The 11672-nt window shown below is 38.0% G+C and overlaps 1 pseudogene across 1 annotated transcript; it reads right to left on the bottom strand.

Moving 5' to 3' along the window:
- Window positions 1-5221: 5221 nt before the first annotated feature.
- LOC101719825 (actin-related protein 2/3 complex subunit 1A pseudogene) lies at window positions 5222-10804 on the bottom strand (annotated as a pseudogene). The gene is made up of 2 exons (XR_015445577.1): window positions 10492-10804; window positions 5222-8327 (listed from the first exon to the last, which is right to left on the bottom strand). The product of XR_015445577.1 is annotated as an actin-related protein 2/3 complex subunit 1A pseudogene (transcript).
- Window positions 10805-11672: the final 868 nt, after the last annotated feature.

Here is an 11672-nt window from a genome sequence, read left to right as displayed (position 1 = left end):
TTAAATATTTTAAAATAAAATATTTGTAGGTTCAATGTTATAATCCTTCTCTCCCAAAATTGTTTTAAAAATCTAAATTAATTGAAGTGTAGACATTTTTAAACATGGTGATTTTTTTTTAAAGCAAAGTAACATATTGAAAGAGTATCAAAAAGGTTTACAAGGGAATATTCAAATCATCCATCTACTCACCAGTTAGGGAAAACATGTTTGAGAAAGCTGTTTTAGGTTTAAATATCTAGAAAACCTTCTACTATAAGAAAATATAATTTATTGGAATACAAAAAAAAATAGACCAATAGAGCTGGCAGAAAATCAGTAAGGACATAGTTGAACTGAACAACATTATATAATTCTTATTTTATTAGTAATATTTGCACAGTAATTGTTACATTTATCATGGGGGATTGGTACATGCACAAAACACATCTTAATTCTTTTCTCATTCCCTTCCCTTACTCTCCTTTCCACTTCCCTCCACCTCTTGGTGCCCTTCCCATTTGTAAAATATCTCCCTGATTCCTGTTATTGATCTTTTATTTTCTTCAATTTTACTCTGGGTTTCCCATATAAGAGAAACTATGTGATATTTAAGCTTGTGTGTATGATTTATTTCACTTAAAATTATGGTCTCAATGAGCATCCATTTCTGTACAAATGACTCAGATTTATCTTTCTTTATGGCACGGTAGTGCTCCATTATGTATAAATACCACATTTTCTCCATCCATTCATCTGTTGACAGACATATAGGGATCTTCCAAGATTTAGCTATTATGAGGTGTGCTGCTGTCAACATGGATATGTATCACTCTAATATGATGTTTTTAACTTTTCCAGAAAGATACCTACAAGGAGATTAGCTGGGTTGAGTGGAATTTCTATTTATAGTTTTTGGAGGAATCTCAATACTGATTTCCATGGTGGTGGAATGAGCTTAATTTCCAACCAACAGTGTAGAAAGATTCCTTTTTTCCCACAGCCCACTGGCACTTGTTATCATTTGATTTCTTGATGATAGCCACTCATTCTGGAGTAATATGGAGTATCAGGGTTTAATTTGCATTTCTCTAATGGCCAAAGGAGTTGAAAATTTTTTTCATGTGCCTACTCGTCATTTGTACTTCATTTTCTGAGAAATGTCTATTCATTCCTATTATGCAGTATTTTATTGGGCATTTTATTTGGGGGTGGCTGATTTGAGTTTTTAAATATATATTGTAGATATTAGTCTTTTAAGGTGTGGCTGGAAAAAATTTTTCCCATTCTGTAGGTTGTTCCTTCACTCTGATGGTTGTTTCCTTTGCTGCACAGATGCTTTTAAATTTGATATAAAATGATTTTTTGATCTCTGGTGTGATTTCTTGTGAAATTGGGATTCAGTTTAGAAATTCATTGTCTACATCTGTGTCTTCAAAAGTTTTATCAATTTTATCTTCCAACAGATTAAGGACTTGTTTTAATGTTTAGATTTTTTATCTATATTGATTTTAGTTTAGTACACGGTGAAGAAAATAATTCTAGAATCAGTCTTCTGCATGTGCATAGCCAGGTTTTACATCACCATTTCCTAACATGTCCTTTTGGCCCCTTTGTCAAAGATCAGAGAGCTGAATGTCTTTGGGGTTGATTCTGCCTCCTGTATTATGCTTCATTGATCCACTTGTCTGTTTTTGTGTCAATACCATGCTTTTTTTTTTTAACAGTAACTTTGTAATATAACTGGAAATCTGGGATTGTGACAACTCCTGCTTTGTTCTTGTTGCTCATGATTGCTTTTGCTATTCTGGGTCTCTTCTGGTTCCCTATGAAGTTTTGATAGTTTTTTTCTAGTTCCATGAAGAATGCTGTTGGTATTTGGGGTAGGACTGATATATACATGTATCTTTTTTCCAAAAGTATGGCTATTTTGACTATATTGATTCTGCCTATGCAGGAACAGGAGATAACGTCTCACTTTCTGATGTTCTCTTCAATCTCCTCTGTCAGAGTACCATATATTCTGTTGTAGAGGGTTTTTTTAATTCCTTGGTTATGTTGATTCCTAAGTATTTGATTTTTCTCAATACAACTGTGAATCGTATTGATTTCCTAATATTTTGGGTGAGTTCATTATTAATATACAAGAATTCTGTTATTTTTCTATGTTGATTTTGTTTCCTGTTATATTGCTGAATTTGGTTATTAATTCTAGGAGACTTTTGGTAGAAGTTTTGGGTCTTTGATATAAAGGGTCATATCATCCACAAACGGGGATATTTTGATTTCTTCCTTTCTTGTATATATCCCTTTTAATTCTTTCTCTTTCTTGGTTGCTCTGGCTAACATTTCAAGTACTATGTTGAAGAGCGATGATGATAGCAGACATTCATATCTTCATAATTTTAAAGGGAAAGATTTCAGATTTTCCTCATTTAAAGTGATGTTGGCACTAGATTTGTCATAAGTGGCTTTTGTCAGATTGAGATAAGGTCTCTCAATCTTTTTTTCAGGATTTTTATTATTATGAATGAATGTTGTATTTTGTCAAAGACTTTTCCTGCATCTATTGGGATGATCCTGTGATTTTTTTTGTCCTTGCCTCAGTGTATGTGGGTTATTATATTTATTGATGTCCTTATGTTGAACCATCCTTACATTTCTGAGATGAAGCATATGTATGTGGTCATGATGTGTGATTTCTTTAATGATTTATTGTATTCTTTTTGCCAGTATTTGCTTGAGGATTTTTGCATCTTCATTCACTAAAGAGATTGGCTTCATAGTTTTCTTTTTCGGTTGGGGTCCTTATCTGGTTTTGGAGTAGGATAATACTAGCTTCCAGGAATGAGTTTGAGTACACCTTTTGATTCAAATTCATTAAAAATTCTGAGGAGTAATGGCACTAGATCTGCCCTGAAGTCCTCGTAGATTTCACTGGTGAATCTAGTGGATCCTAGGCTTTTCTCAGATGGATTTTTTTTTACTACTGCATCAACTTCATTGCCTATTAGATTATTCATGGTTTCTTATATATCCATGGATCAGTTTTGGTAATTCACATGTATTTAGGGATCTATCTATTTCTTTAGGATTATCAAATATTGGAGTACAGGTTTTCAGAGTAGTTACAAATAATCTTGTGGATTTCAACAGCATCATTGTGCTTTCCAACTTTTTCACTTCTAATTGCACTGACATGAGTGATTTCTGTCCTTTTTTGGTAAAACTGCCTAAAGGATTTGTCTATTTTGTTTATTCTTTTGAAGAACCAGCTGTTCAATTTATTATTTGTATGTTTTTAAAATCTTAATTTCATCTCTGATCTTTATAATTTCCTTCCTTATACTAGCTTTGGATTTGTATTATTCTTGCTTTTTTCTATGAACTCAAGATGCATCCTTACATTATTTATTTCAGCTCACTCCATTTTCCTGATGTGGGCATTCATAGGTATAAACTTCTCTCCTGAGAAGGTTTGAAGTTGTAAGCAAACTGACCACTGAGCTGTGTGCTGGATATAGGCAGTGGAGCTGGGGGAGAAGGGTCAACCAGTCCATGGGTTCTCTTATGTTGTGTTGGCACTATTGTTTGGTTTTAGGAACTGTGTAATTTCTCCCTTTATTTCTTCTGTGACCTATTGATTATTCAAGAGTGTCTTGTTTAATCTTTATGTGTTTGCATAATTTCAGTAATTTTTTGTCAATTATTTCTAGTTTAATTGCACTATGATCTGATAACATGCAGGGATAATTCTGACCCTTTGATTTTAGTTAAGCATGCTTTTTGGGCTAGTATGTGTTCTATTTTGGAGAAAGTCCCCTGTGCTGCTGAGAAAAATATGTGTTCTGTTGTTTGGTGGAACAACTCTAGGTATCTATTAAGTTCATTTGTTCAAAGGTGTGTTTCAACTCTGATATTTCTTTTTGGATCTTTTTTCTACTTGATCTATTTGTGATAATGGGGTATTAAGGTCACCCATGATAATTGTGGTGAAGCTTATCTGATCCTTATGTCCAGCATTGCTTGTTTTATGAAAATTGCATTCCCTGGTGTTCAGTGCATATATATTTATAATTGTCATCTCTGCCTGTTGCACTGTTCCCTTAACCAATATGTAGTAACCATCTTTTCCTGTCCTGATCAATTTGGGCTTATAGTTCACTTGGCTGAAAATAGCATAGCTAATCATATTTGATGTTGGGCTCCTGGTGCATTGAATATTCTTTTCCACCTTTTGATTTTGTTCCATGAATTATTCTGTGGATTAAATGTGTTTCATATACACATTGTATCACTGGGTTTTATTTTATCCAACTTGCCAAGTTGTGTCTTTTAATTAGGAGTTGAAATCAATCACATTGAGAGTTATTACTGAAAGGTATTGACTTATTTCTGTCATTGAATCATTGTCCTGTTTCTGTTTCCTTTATTTTCCTTCTCTTTAACTTTTCATCATGCCCGGTGAATCTATTATATTCCACTTTTTTGCATCATTGACTTCATTGTCTTTTCTATCATTGGCTTCATTGTATTTTCACAGGATATTCTTGCAACTTTGGTGGTCATGGATTATTTAAGGTGCTCTTTCTCATTGAAAGACCTAAAATAGTTTTGTGGGATTACCATCAATTTGTTTTCTTTTAGGGCTTGAAACACTTCACTCCAGGCTCTCCTGGACTTAAAGGATTGTGTTGAGAAGCGTCCTGTAATTCTAATGGATTTACCTTTATAAGTGATTCATTGCTTTTCTCTAGCAGCTTTTCATATTTTGTCCATGTGTTGGACTTTTGGGATTTTGAACAAGATGTGTTATGGAGAATTTGTTTTGTGATTGTGTCTATTTGGGAATAAGCTTATCTGTATATGAAATCCTTTCCCCATCTCAAAAATTTTCTGCTATTACTTCTGTGAACAGGATTTTTATCCTAATCATGCTTTTTTCTGACTTTCTCCTAATTCCATATAATCTTAGTTTAGTCATCTTTGTGTCTTCTAGCAGCTGTTGCATCCATTTTCCATGATATCTTGTTGTTTTTAAGGTATCTCTCAGTACACAGTCACTTGCATCAGCCCTATATTCCAGTTCTGACACTCTGTCCTTACATTGGTCACTTTTGCTGTTCATAATTTCAATAACTTTTTTCCTTGGATTTCTGTTTGATGCATTTTCATATACTCTAATTCTTTACCAAATTGGTCATTCATGTTTTGTAATTTTCTTTTAGCTCAACTAGCTTTTGTTAGTGTCTTCTGTAAATTCACTCACCGTTTTGTTTAAGTCCATTATCTGCTTATTTATATTAGCTTTGACCTTGTAGAGTGCTTTATTCATGTCTTTTTTGTCTCCTCTTTTACCATTTCACATAATTCAGTTTTTTTGCTTTTTATTTCCTCCCCTCGGTGCCACATACATCAGCTTTAGGAGATCTGGGAGTCATTTTGTTGCCATGTTTTCTCATATTTCTATTTTGTGTTTGTGTGTGTGTGTGTTTGTGTGTGTGTGTGTGTGTGTGTGCATGCATTGAGGTTTGCAGGCCAATTTAAGTGAAAAGACTTTGTTGTTATTATGTAAGTCACTTTATTCAGTGTCTACTTTTCAGTGATAAACTCTTTCAGTGTTTAACTCTAGGCTTTTGCCTCTGTCCCAAGTTTCAACCATGACTGTTAATTTGGGAAGAGAGGATGTAATATCCTGCAGTTCCAGTTCTCTGGAGTAATCCAGTTCTCTGTAAGTGTTTTTGTAGTACTGTTGATGCCACAAAGACAAATCACATATTGGTATACAGTAAAAACCAATTAATAACAACAATTATTCCTTCCTGGCAACAGCGACAAAATCAACAATAATAGAAAGACAAAGTAGATATTGACATACCACAAGGAGCAATAATATCTACCCATGTACCACACTTAACAATAGAAAAGTGGTCTATAAGCATAATGTAGGTACAAAGACAAATCAAATACTGACATACAGTAAGTATCTACTAAATGCAACAACTATACCACCATTAACAATAGAAAAGAATTCAACAATAGCATAGTTATCTGAAAACCTAAATAATGCTTAATAGTAATACTAGTAAAGATGAAGGGGATGGGGAAAGGGAAGTCAGAGAAATAAAATTTGAAAATAAAGAAAAGGAAGCAAGAATGGGGACAAAAATTGAGATAAATGATTCTATTAAGAAGTAAAAGAGGGGGGCAGCTGGGGATTTAGCTCAGTGGTTCCACCACCTGCCTTGCAAATGCAAGATCCCAAGTTCAATCACAGGTACAAAAAAAAAAAAGTAAAAGAGGGCCGAGGATACAGTTCTGTGGCTTGACGTCTGCCTGGCAAGTGCAAGGTCTTGAGTTCAAGCCCCAGTATCACACATACACACACACACACACACACAAATAGATAGATAAAAATAACAGAAAAGAACAAAGAAGAAAAAGAACAGAGCAAAATTTTAAAAAAGAAAAAAGTAAAGCAAAAGAAAAACACCCAAACACCCCAAACCAATGGAAAAAAAGAAATGAGTCAAAAAAATTTCTTTCATGCTTTGTAATGAGTGGTCACTTTCCAGAGTCTGCGGTACTGAAATACACCAGATATCAGGGAGGGATAATGAGTCATTACTAAGATCCACTTTGTTCCCACACTCATGTTTTTGTGTTTGAATGCCGAATGTTGCTCTGCCTGCCAGGTGGGAGTAGTCAGTCAATAGTGTCTATGTCAGGAGCAATGCTACATAATTTTAGGGTAAAATCATTTGGTTAGCCTAATTCTCTTGCCTACAGCCCAGCTACGGAATAACTCCATTTTGGCCTCTGGTCACAACTGAGACCTCAATGATCTGGTGATGCTGTGATTTTCCAGGACAAGAAACATCCTGGGAGCTGAAAACATCCTGGGAGAACAAACATCTACTCAGTTCCTCATTGTTCTTGGATTATTACATCTTGTTTACCCAGGATGTACTGAACTCTCTGCAAGTCATTTGTTACATTTGTTTCTCCCAATGTACTGAATAAAAGGTGCAGTAAGCTGGGGGCTTTCATCTTTGCTGCCCAGAGCAGCACTGATCAGACCCAAAGCTCAGCTTCACATCATTTGGAGGCCCTGGATGGAAGACTCTAAGGTCTTGAAATCCCAAATTGTCATGGCTCCATCGATGCCAGTAGTGCAAAATTTGTGACAATCTTGCTTGTCTACCTCATAAATAGACACTTGAGTGATGCTATTCTGGTGCAGTGTCTCCAAGGCTGTATTGCGGTCCTCAGTTGTGGTCCTCTTGTCCATGTTGCGGAAGTGTTCCATGGCAGACATGTTGTGCTGGATGCTCTGTTTTGGAATGTCGAGCTTGGAGACAAAGGTCAAGCAGCCATGGTCATCGGACAACAGTCATGGCCAGCAGCCACAACACTGCTCTCGGAGACAAATGACACACTCAGGAGGGGCAGGAACTCGGTTTTCAGAGTGGAGACCTGGACACTTTTTGAGGCATCAGCAACAGACACGGTACTGTAGTGGCTGACCCAGGCCAAGCGGCTCCCACTGGCAGAGAAGCTGACGCCATGGACCCAGCCACCAGTCCCACTGCCACCGAACTCTGACATCAGCTGGCCAAAAGGCATCTTGCTGCCCCAGGGTGTACTGGCTGGCTTTTCATCCACTTCTTTAATGTAGGCAGAAAACACTCTGCATTTGAAGTCACATGGTCCTGCTGCCAACAAAACATTGTTGGGATGCCAATCCAAGCTGAGGACTGTAGAGCGAATTGGCTTTTTAATGTGCTTACTTGCCTACTAGTCATTTTCAGACTCGAAGTAACAAACGGAAATGAGTCGTGCTCCACTTGCCACAGCAAATTTGTTCTCTAGAGGGGAACACTTCACAAAAGTGGCTGCACGGTTAATCCTCAGGATCACCAAGGTCGGCTTCCAGATGCCATCTTTCTGACTCCAGATGTAGGCATTTCGGTCAGCTCCACCAGTGACAATGTGGTCGCTCTTGGGAGCCCAGTCGATACCTGTGATGTGTCCATTGTGCTCCTTGAGTTCATGAGATTTTACCCACTGGCTCCCATTCTTCTTATAGATGTGAACTTCATGATTATTGGGGCTAAGGGCAATCTGGGTACGGTCCCTGTTCCAGGCATGACAGGTGATTGGCTCTAGTAAAAACTGATGCAGGGACATAGTCTTAGTGTTTGCAAAGGACAGGAAGCTGAAGTTGGGGCAGTCTGGAGGGGCTTGCAGTGGAGAATTTGTGGACTCTGGTCAGTCGACGTGCACATATTGTTTACGGTAATAACCTTTTGATTCAGATATCTGCCCTTCTCTTATGCTCCAGCCACCTATGATAATAAGCACACTTGTAGGCTGATATATTTTCCTTAGATGACATCCTATAAAAAGATAGCTACTTAGGGATCCAACCTCAAGAACAATCATAATTGGCAATAATAACAGTTTCACTATATTTTTATTCCAAAATGCTTAATATCCAGGTAAAATTATAATATTTGAGTTCACTACTCCTCTTACAATGCTAATGTTATTGATCTTCTCTTCTGGGTATTCAACAACCAAAGTTTAGAGACCAAAACTGAAGAGGTATCTGGGCTAAGAAGGCAGCCAATATTTTGGCCCTGGCCCTCCAAGGTCAACAGCAATAGCAAAAAAGGTCCAGGTCATGAGGGAACCATCTCCAAGATCCTGCATTTTTGGTGAGTCACCCACCCTCCTGAGCAGGGAGATTGCTGAACACCAAAACAGTAAAGATACAACAAAAAGTGTGCCCAAGGAATGTCACCTGGAGGAAAAAAATCTCCCATGCTTTCGCAGAAAGCAACATGGTCAAGCAAGGCCATGACATATCCTGATGGCTGACACTGACAGAGGAGCTAAGAGGCTCTATGCATGGTTCCAAGACAGTGCCTGCGGAGACTTAATTGACCTTGTTAGACAGCAAGAGGTTGATTTTATTTAATATAGGTCTCACCGTAACTTGGTCTTAAACACCCAGTAGAAAAGTATAACTAACGACAATAGTTATTTGAGTTCAACAAAAGTTTTAAGTTTTTAAGCCCAATGTTTAAAAAAAATATTAGATTTTTAATCCTTTTACAGCCCCAATTAGGAGAAATTATGCTTATTATAGACAGCTAAGCCAGTCAAAAACACTATAGATCCTCAAAATATATAGGGACAAAGCATTGTTGTGTGTGCTTGCTTTTCCTAAAACACCTTCACATAAAACAAAAAGAAAAGGAGATATGTCGGGAGCAATGCTACATAATCTTAGGGTAAAATCATTTGGTTAGCCTAATTCTCTTGCCTACAGCCCAGCTACGGAATAATTCCATTTTGGCCTCTGGTCACAACTGAGACCTCAATGATCTGGTGATGCTGTGATTTTCCAGGACAAGAAACATCCTGGGAGCTGAAAACAGCCTGGGAGAACAAACGTCTACTCAGTTCCTCATTGTTCTTGGACTGTTACATCTTGTTTACGCAGGATGTACTGAACTCTCTGCAAGTCATTTGTTACATTTGTTTCTCCCAATGTACTGAATAAAAGGTGCGGTAAGCTGGGGGCTTTTGTCTTTGCTGCCCAGAGCAGCACTGATCAGACCCAAAGCTCAGCTTCTTCTCAGTCTCATTTTTCTACCTTTCCTGTAATTCGTCTTGTGCTGCCATGGCTTGCAGGAGACTAGGACTTACTGCAGAGGTTCTAGTAATGTCCCCTTTCCCTGTTTCCTACAGTCTATCCTACAGCTGTAGTCATCCTAGCGCCTCCTAGTTTCCACATTCCCCTGTGCACCCCCAGTCATGGCTTTCTCCTCCTAGCTTTATGGCCTTTGGGCTTATGAGGTGCCCGCCCTGCTCTAGGCATCCTGTGTATAACCCCAGGTTGTGGCAACTGTTTGACTGGAGGTGAATCCATGCTCACATTGGCAGATGGGGTAAGCAAACAGACCACTGAGCTGTATGCTAGATATAGGTGGTGGAGCTGGAGCAGGTGTGATGGGGACAGGGGTGGAACAGTTTAACGGATTTCATACCAGCACTTTCTGACCCAGCCCCTTCCAAAAGACATACATGATCAACCTGGCTTTTAAACCCACAGGGCAAGAGCCCCATGACCTTCCTGTCTGAATTTAAATTTTTCAGTTGGGTATATGTCTAGCCTATGCCCTCCCTGCATGGCCTTGTGGCCTTCTTCCATCCATTCACTGTGATAGGGTGATACCAGAAACCCCAAAGTATAGTTCTGTAGTTCAGTCTTAAACATTTAACTCATTCCCAATATGTGTCCTTATTCAATACTCTCAAATATGGCTGGCAATGCACTAGGTTTCTTTTCCAACTCTAGCTTACCATGCAGAAGGAATTACTTTCAGAGTAAATCCCACACTATTTTTGGAGTTCACAATAGCCATGGGTTTTTCTTGGGGCTAGTACTGCAAGCCTGGTCTGTTCTTTCTCTTTGGGGCTGCTGATCCTCTCTGGGCTTACCTCATGTCAGTGGACACAGGTCCCCCTCCCAAGGAGCTGGGGTCAGCTTTCCAGACTGCTTAATTCTTTTCTGTGCATTGTGCTCCATTTCTTCCAGTTCTCTATGGTTTCAAGTTTTCTTGTTAGCTACTTCCAGATTCCCAGACTTCTACATCTCTTTTTCTCTTCACCAAATTATTGTTTTCCAGGTGTCTCAACTGCAGGTCAGAGAGGCTGTAGTTTGCTCCTGGTCTCTCTTCTGCCATTTTGGTTATAATGGATATCTACAGACTACATTCAATACCAGAAAATACATTCATCTCAAGCTCACATGGAACATTCACTGGGATAAAACTCATTCTGGGACATAAAACATATGTTAAGAAATTTTAAGGAATAGAACAGAGAAGTTCTTCTCTAAAATTATTGGAGATTTAATAAAAAGGAGACAGGTGAGCTAGACTGTAGAGATTTGTTTGGAAAGCCTACTAGAAGTGCACAAGTTTCTAACAGCACTTTACATACATTTCACATAATTGAAATATTTCATTCTTTAAAAATATTGTTCTTGGGCTGGGGAATTAGCTCAGTGGTGCCACCACCTGCCTCACAAGTGCAAGGTCCTGAGTTCGATCCCCGGTACCAAAAAAAAAATGTCTTTAGGGTAAGACACATAAAAAAATATTGTTCTTAACAAAATATTAATTAAGGCAACTTACCTAAAAATGAGCATAGAAATGTCAGATCTCAACCACAGTGGAATTAAATTAAAACATAGCACATGCCAGTAGTCTCAGCTACTCAGCAGGCTGAGGCAGGAGAATAGCTTGAGGCCAGGGGTTCAAGAACAGTCTGGGGAACATAGTGGGACCCTGCATTTCTCAAAAAAATGTAATAACATAAGCCAGGCATGGTGGTGCACACCTGTAATCCCAGCACTCAGAAGGCTGAGGCAGGAAGATTGCCGTGAGTTCAAGGCCAGCCTGGGCTACACAGTGAGTTCAGGTTCAGCCTGAACTACATAGCGAGACTCTGTCTCAAACAAACAAAAAACTAATAACATAAAAATAACTAGAAAATCTCAAAATACGTGAAGATTAACACATATGTCAAAGAAAAATTACAAGAGAAATTTTAAAATATTTCAAAACAAATGAAAATGAAAACACACTTTATCAAAATTTGAGCTTCAGTGAAAACAG

Source organism: Heterocephalus glaber, unplaced genomic scaffold, assembly GCF_053883595.1.
Source record: "Heterocephalus glaber isolate CG9 unplaced genomic scaffold, H.glaber_assembly_v1.0 deba00001613, whole genome shotgun sequence".
Taxonomy (NCBI): Eukaryota; Metazoa; Chordata; class Mammalia; order Rodentia; family Bathyergidae; genus Heterocephalus; species Heterocephalus glaber.
Note: the sequence above shows the minus strand (reverse complement) of the source record. Positions and strands in the feature narration are given on the sequence as shown.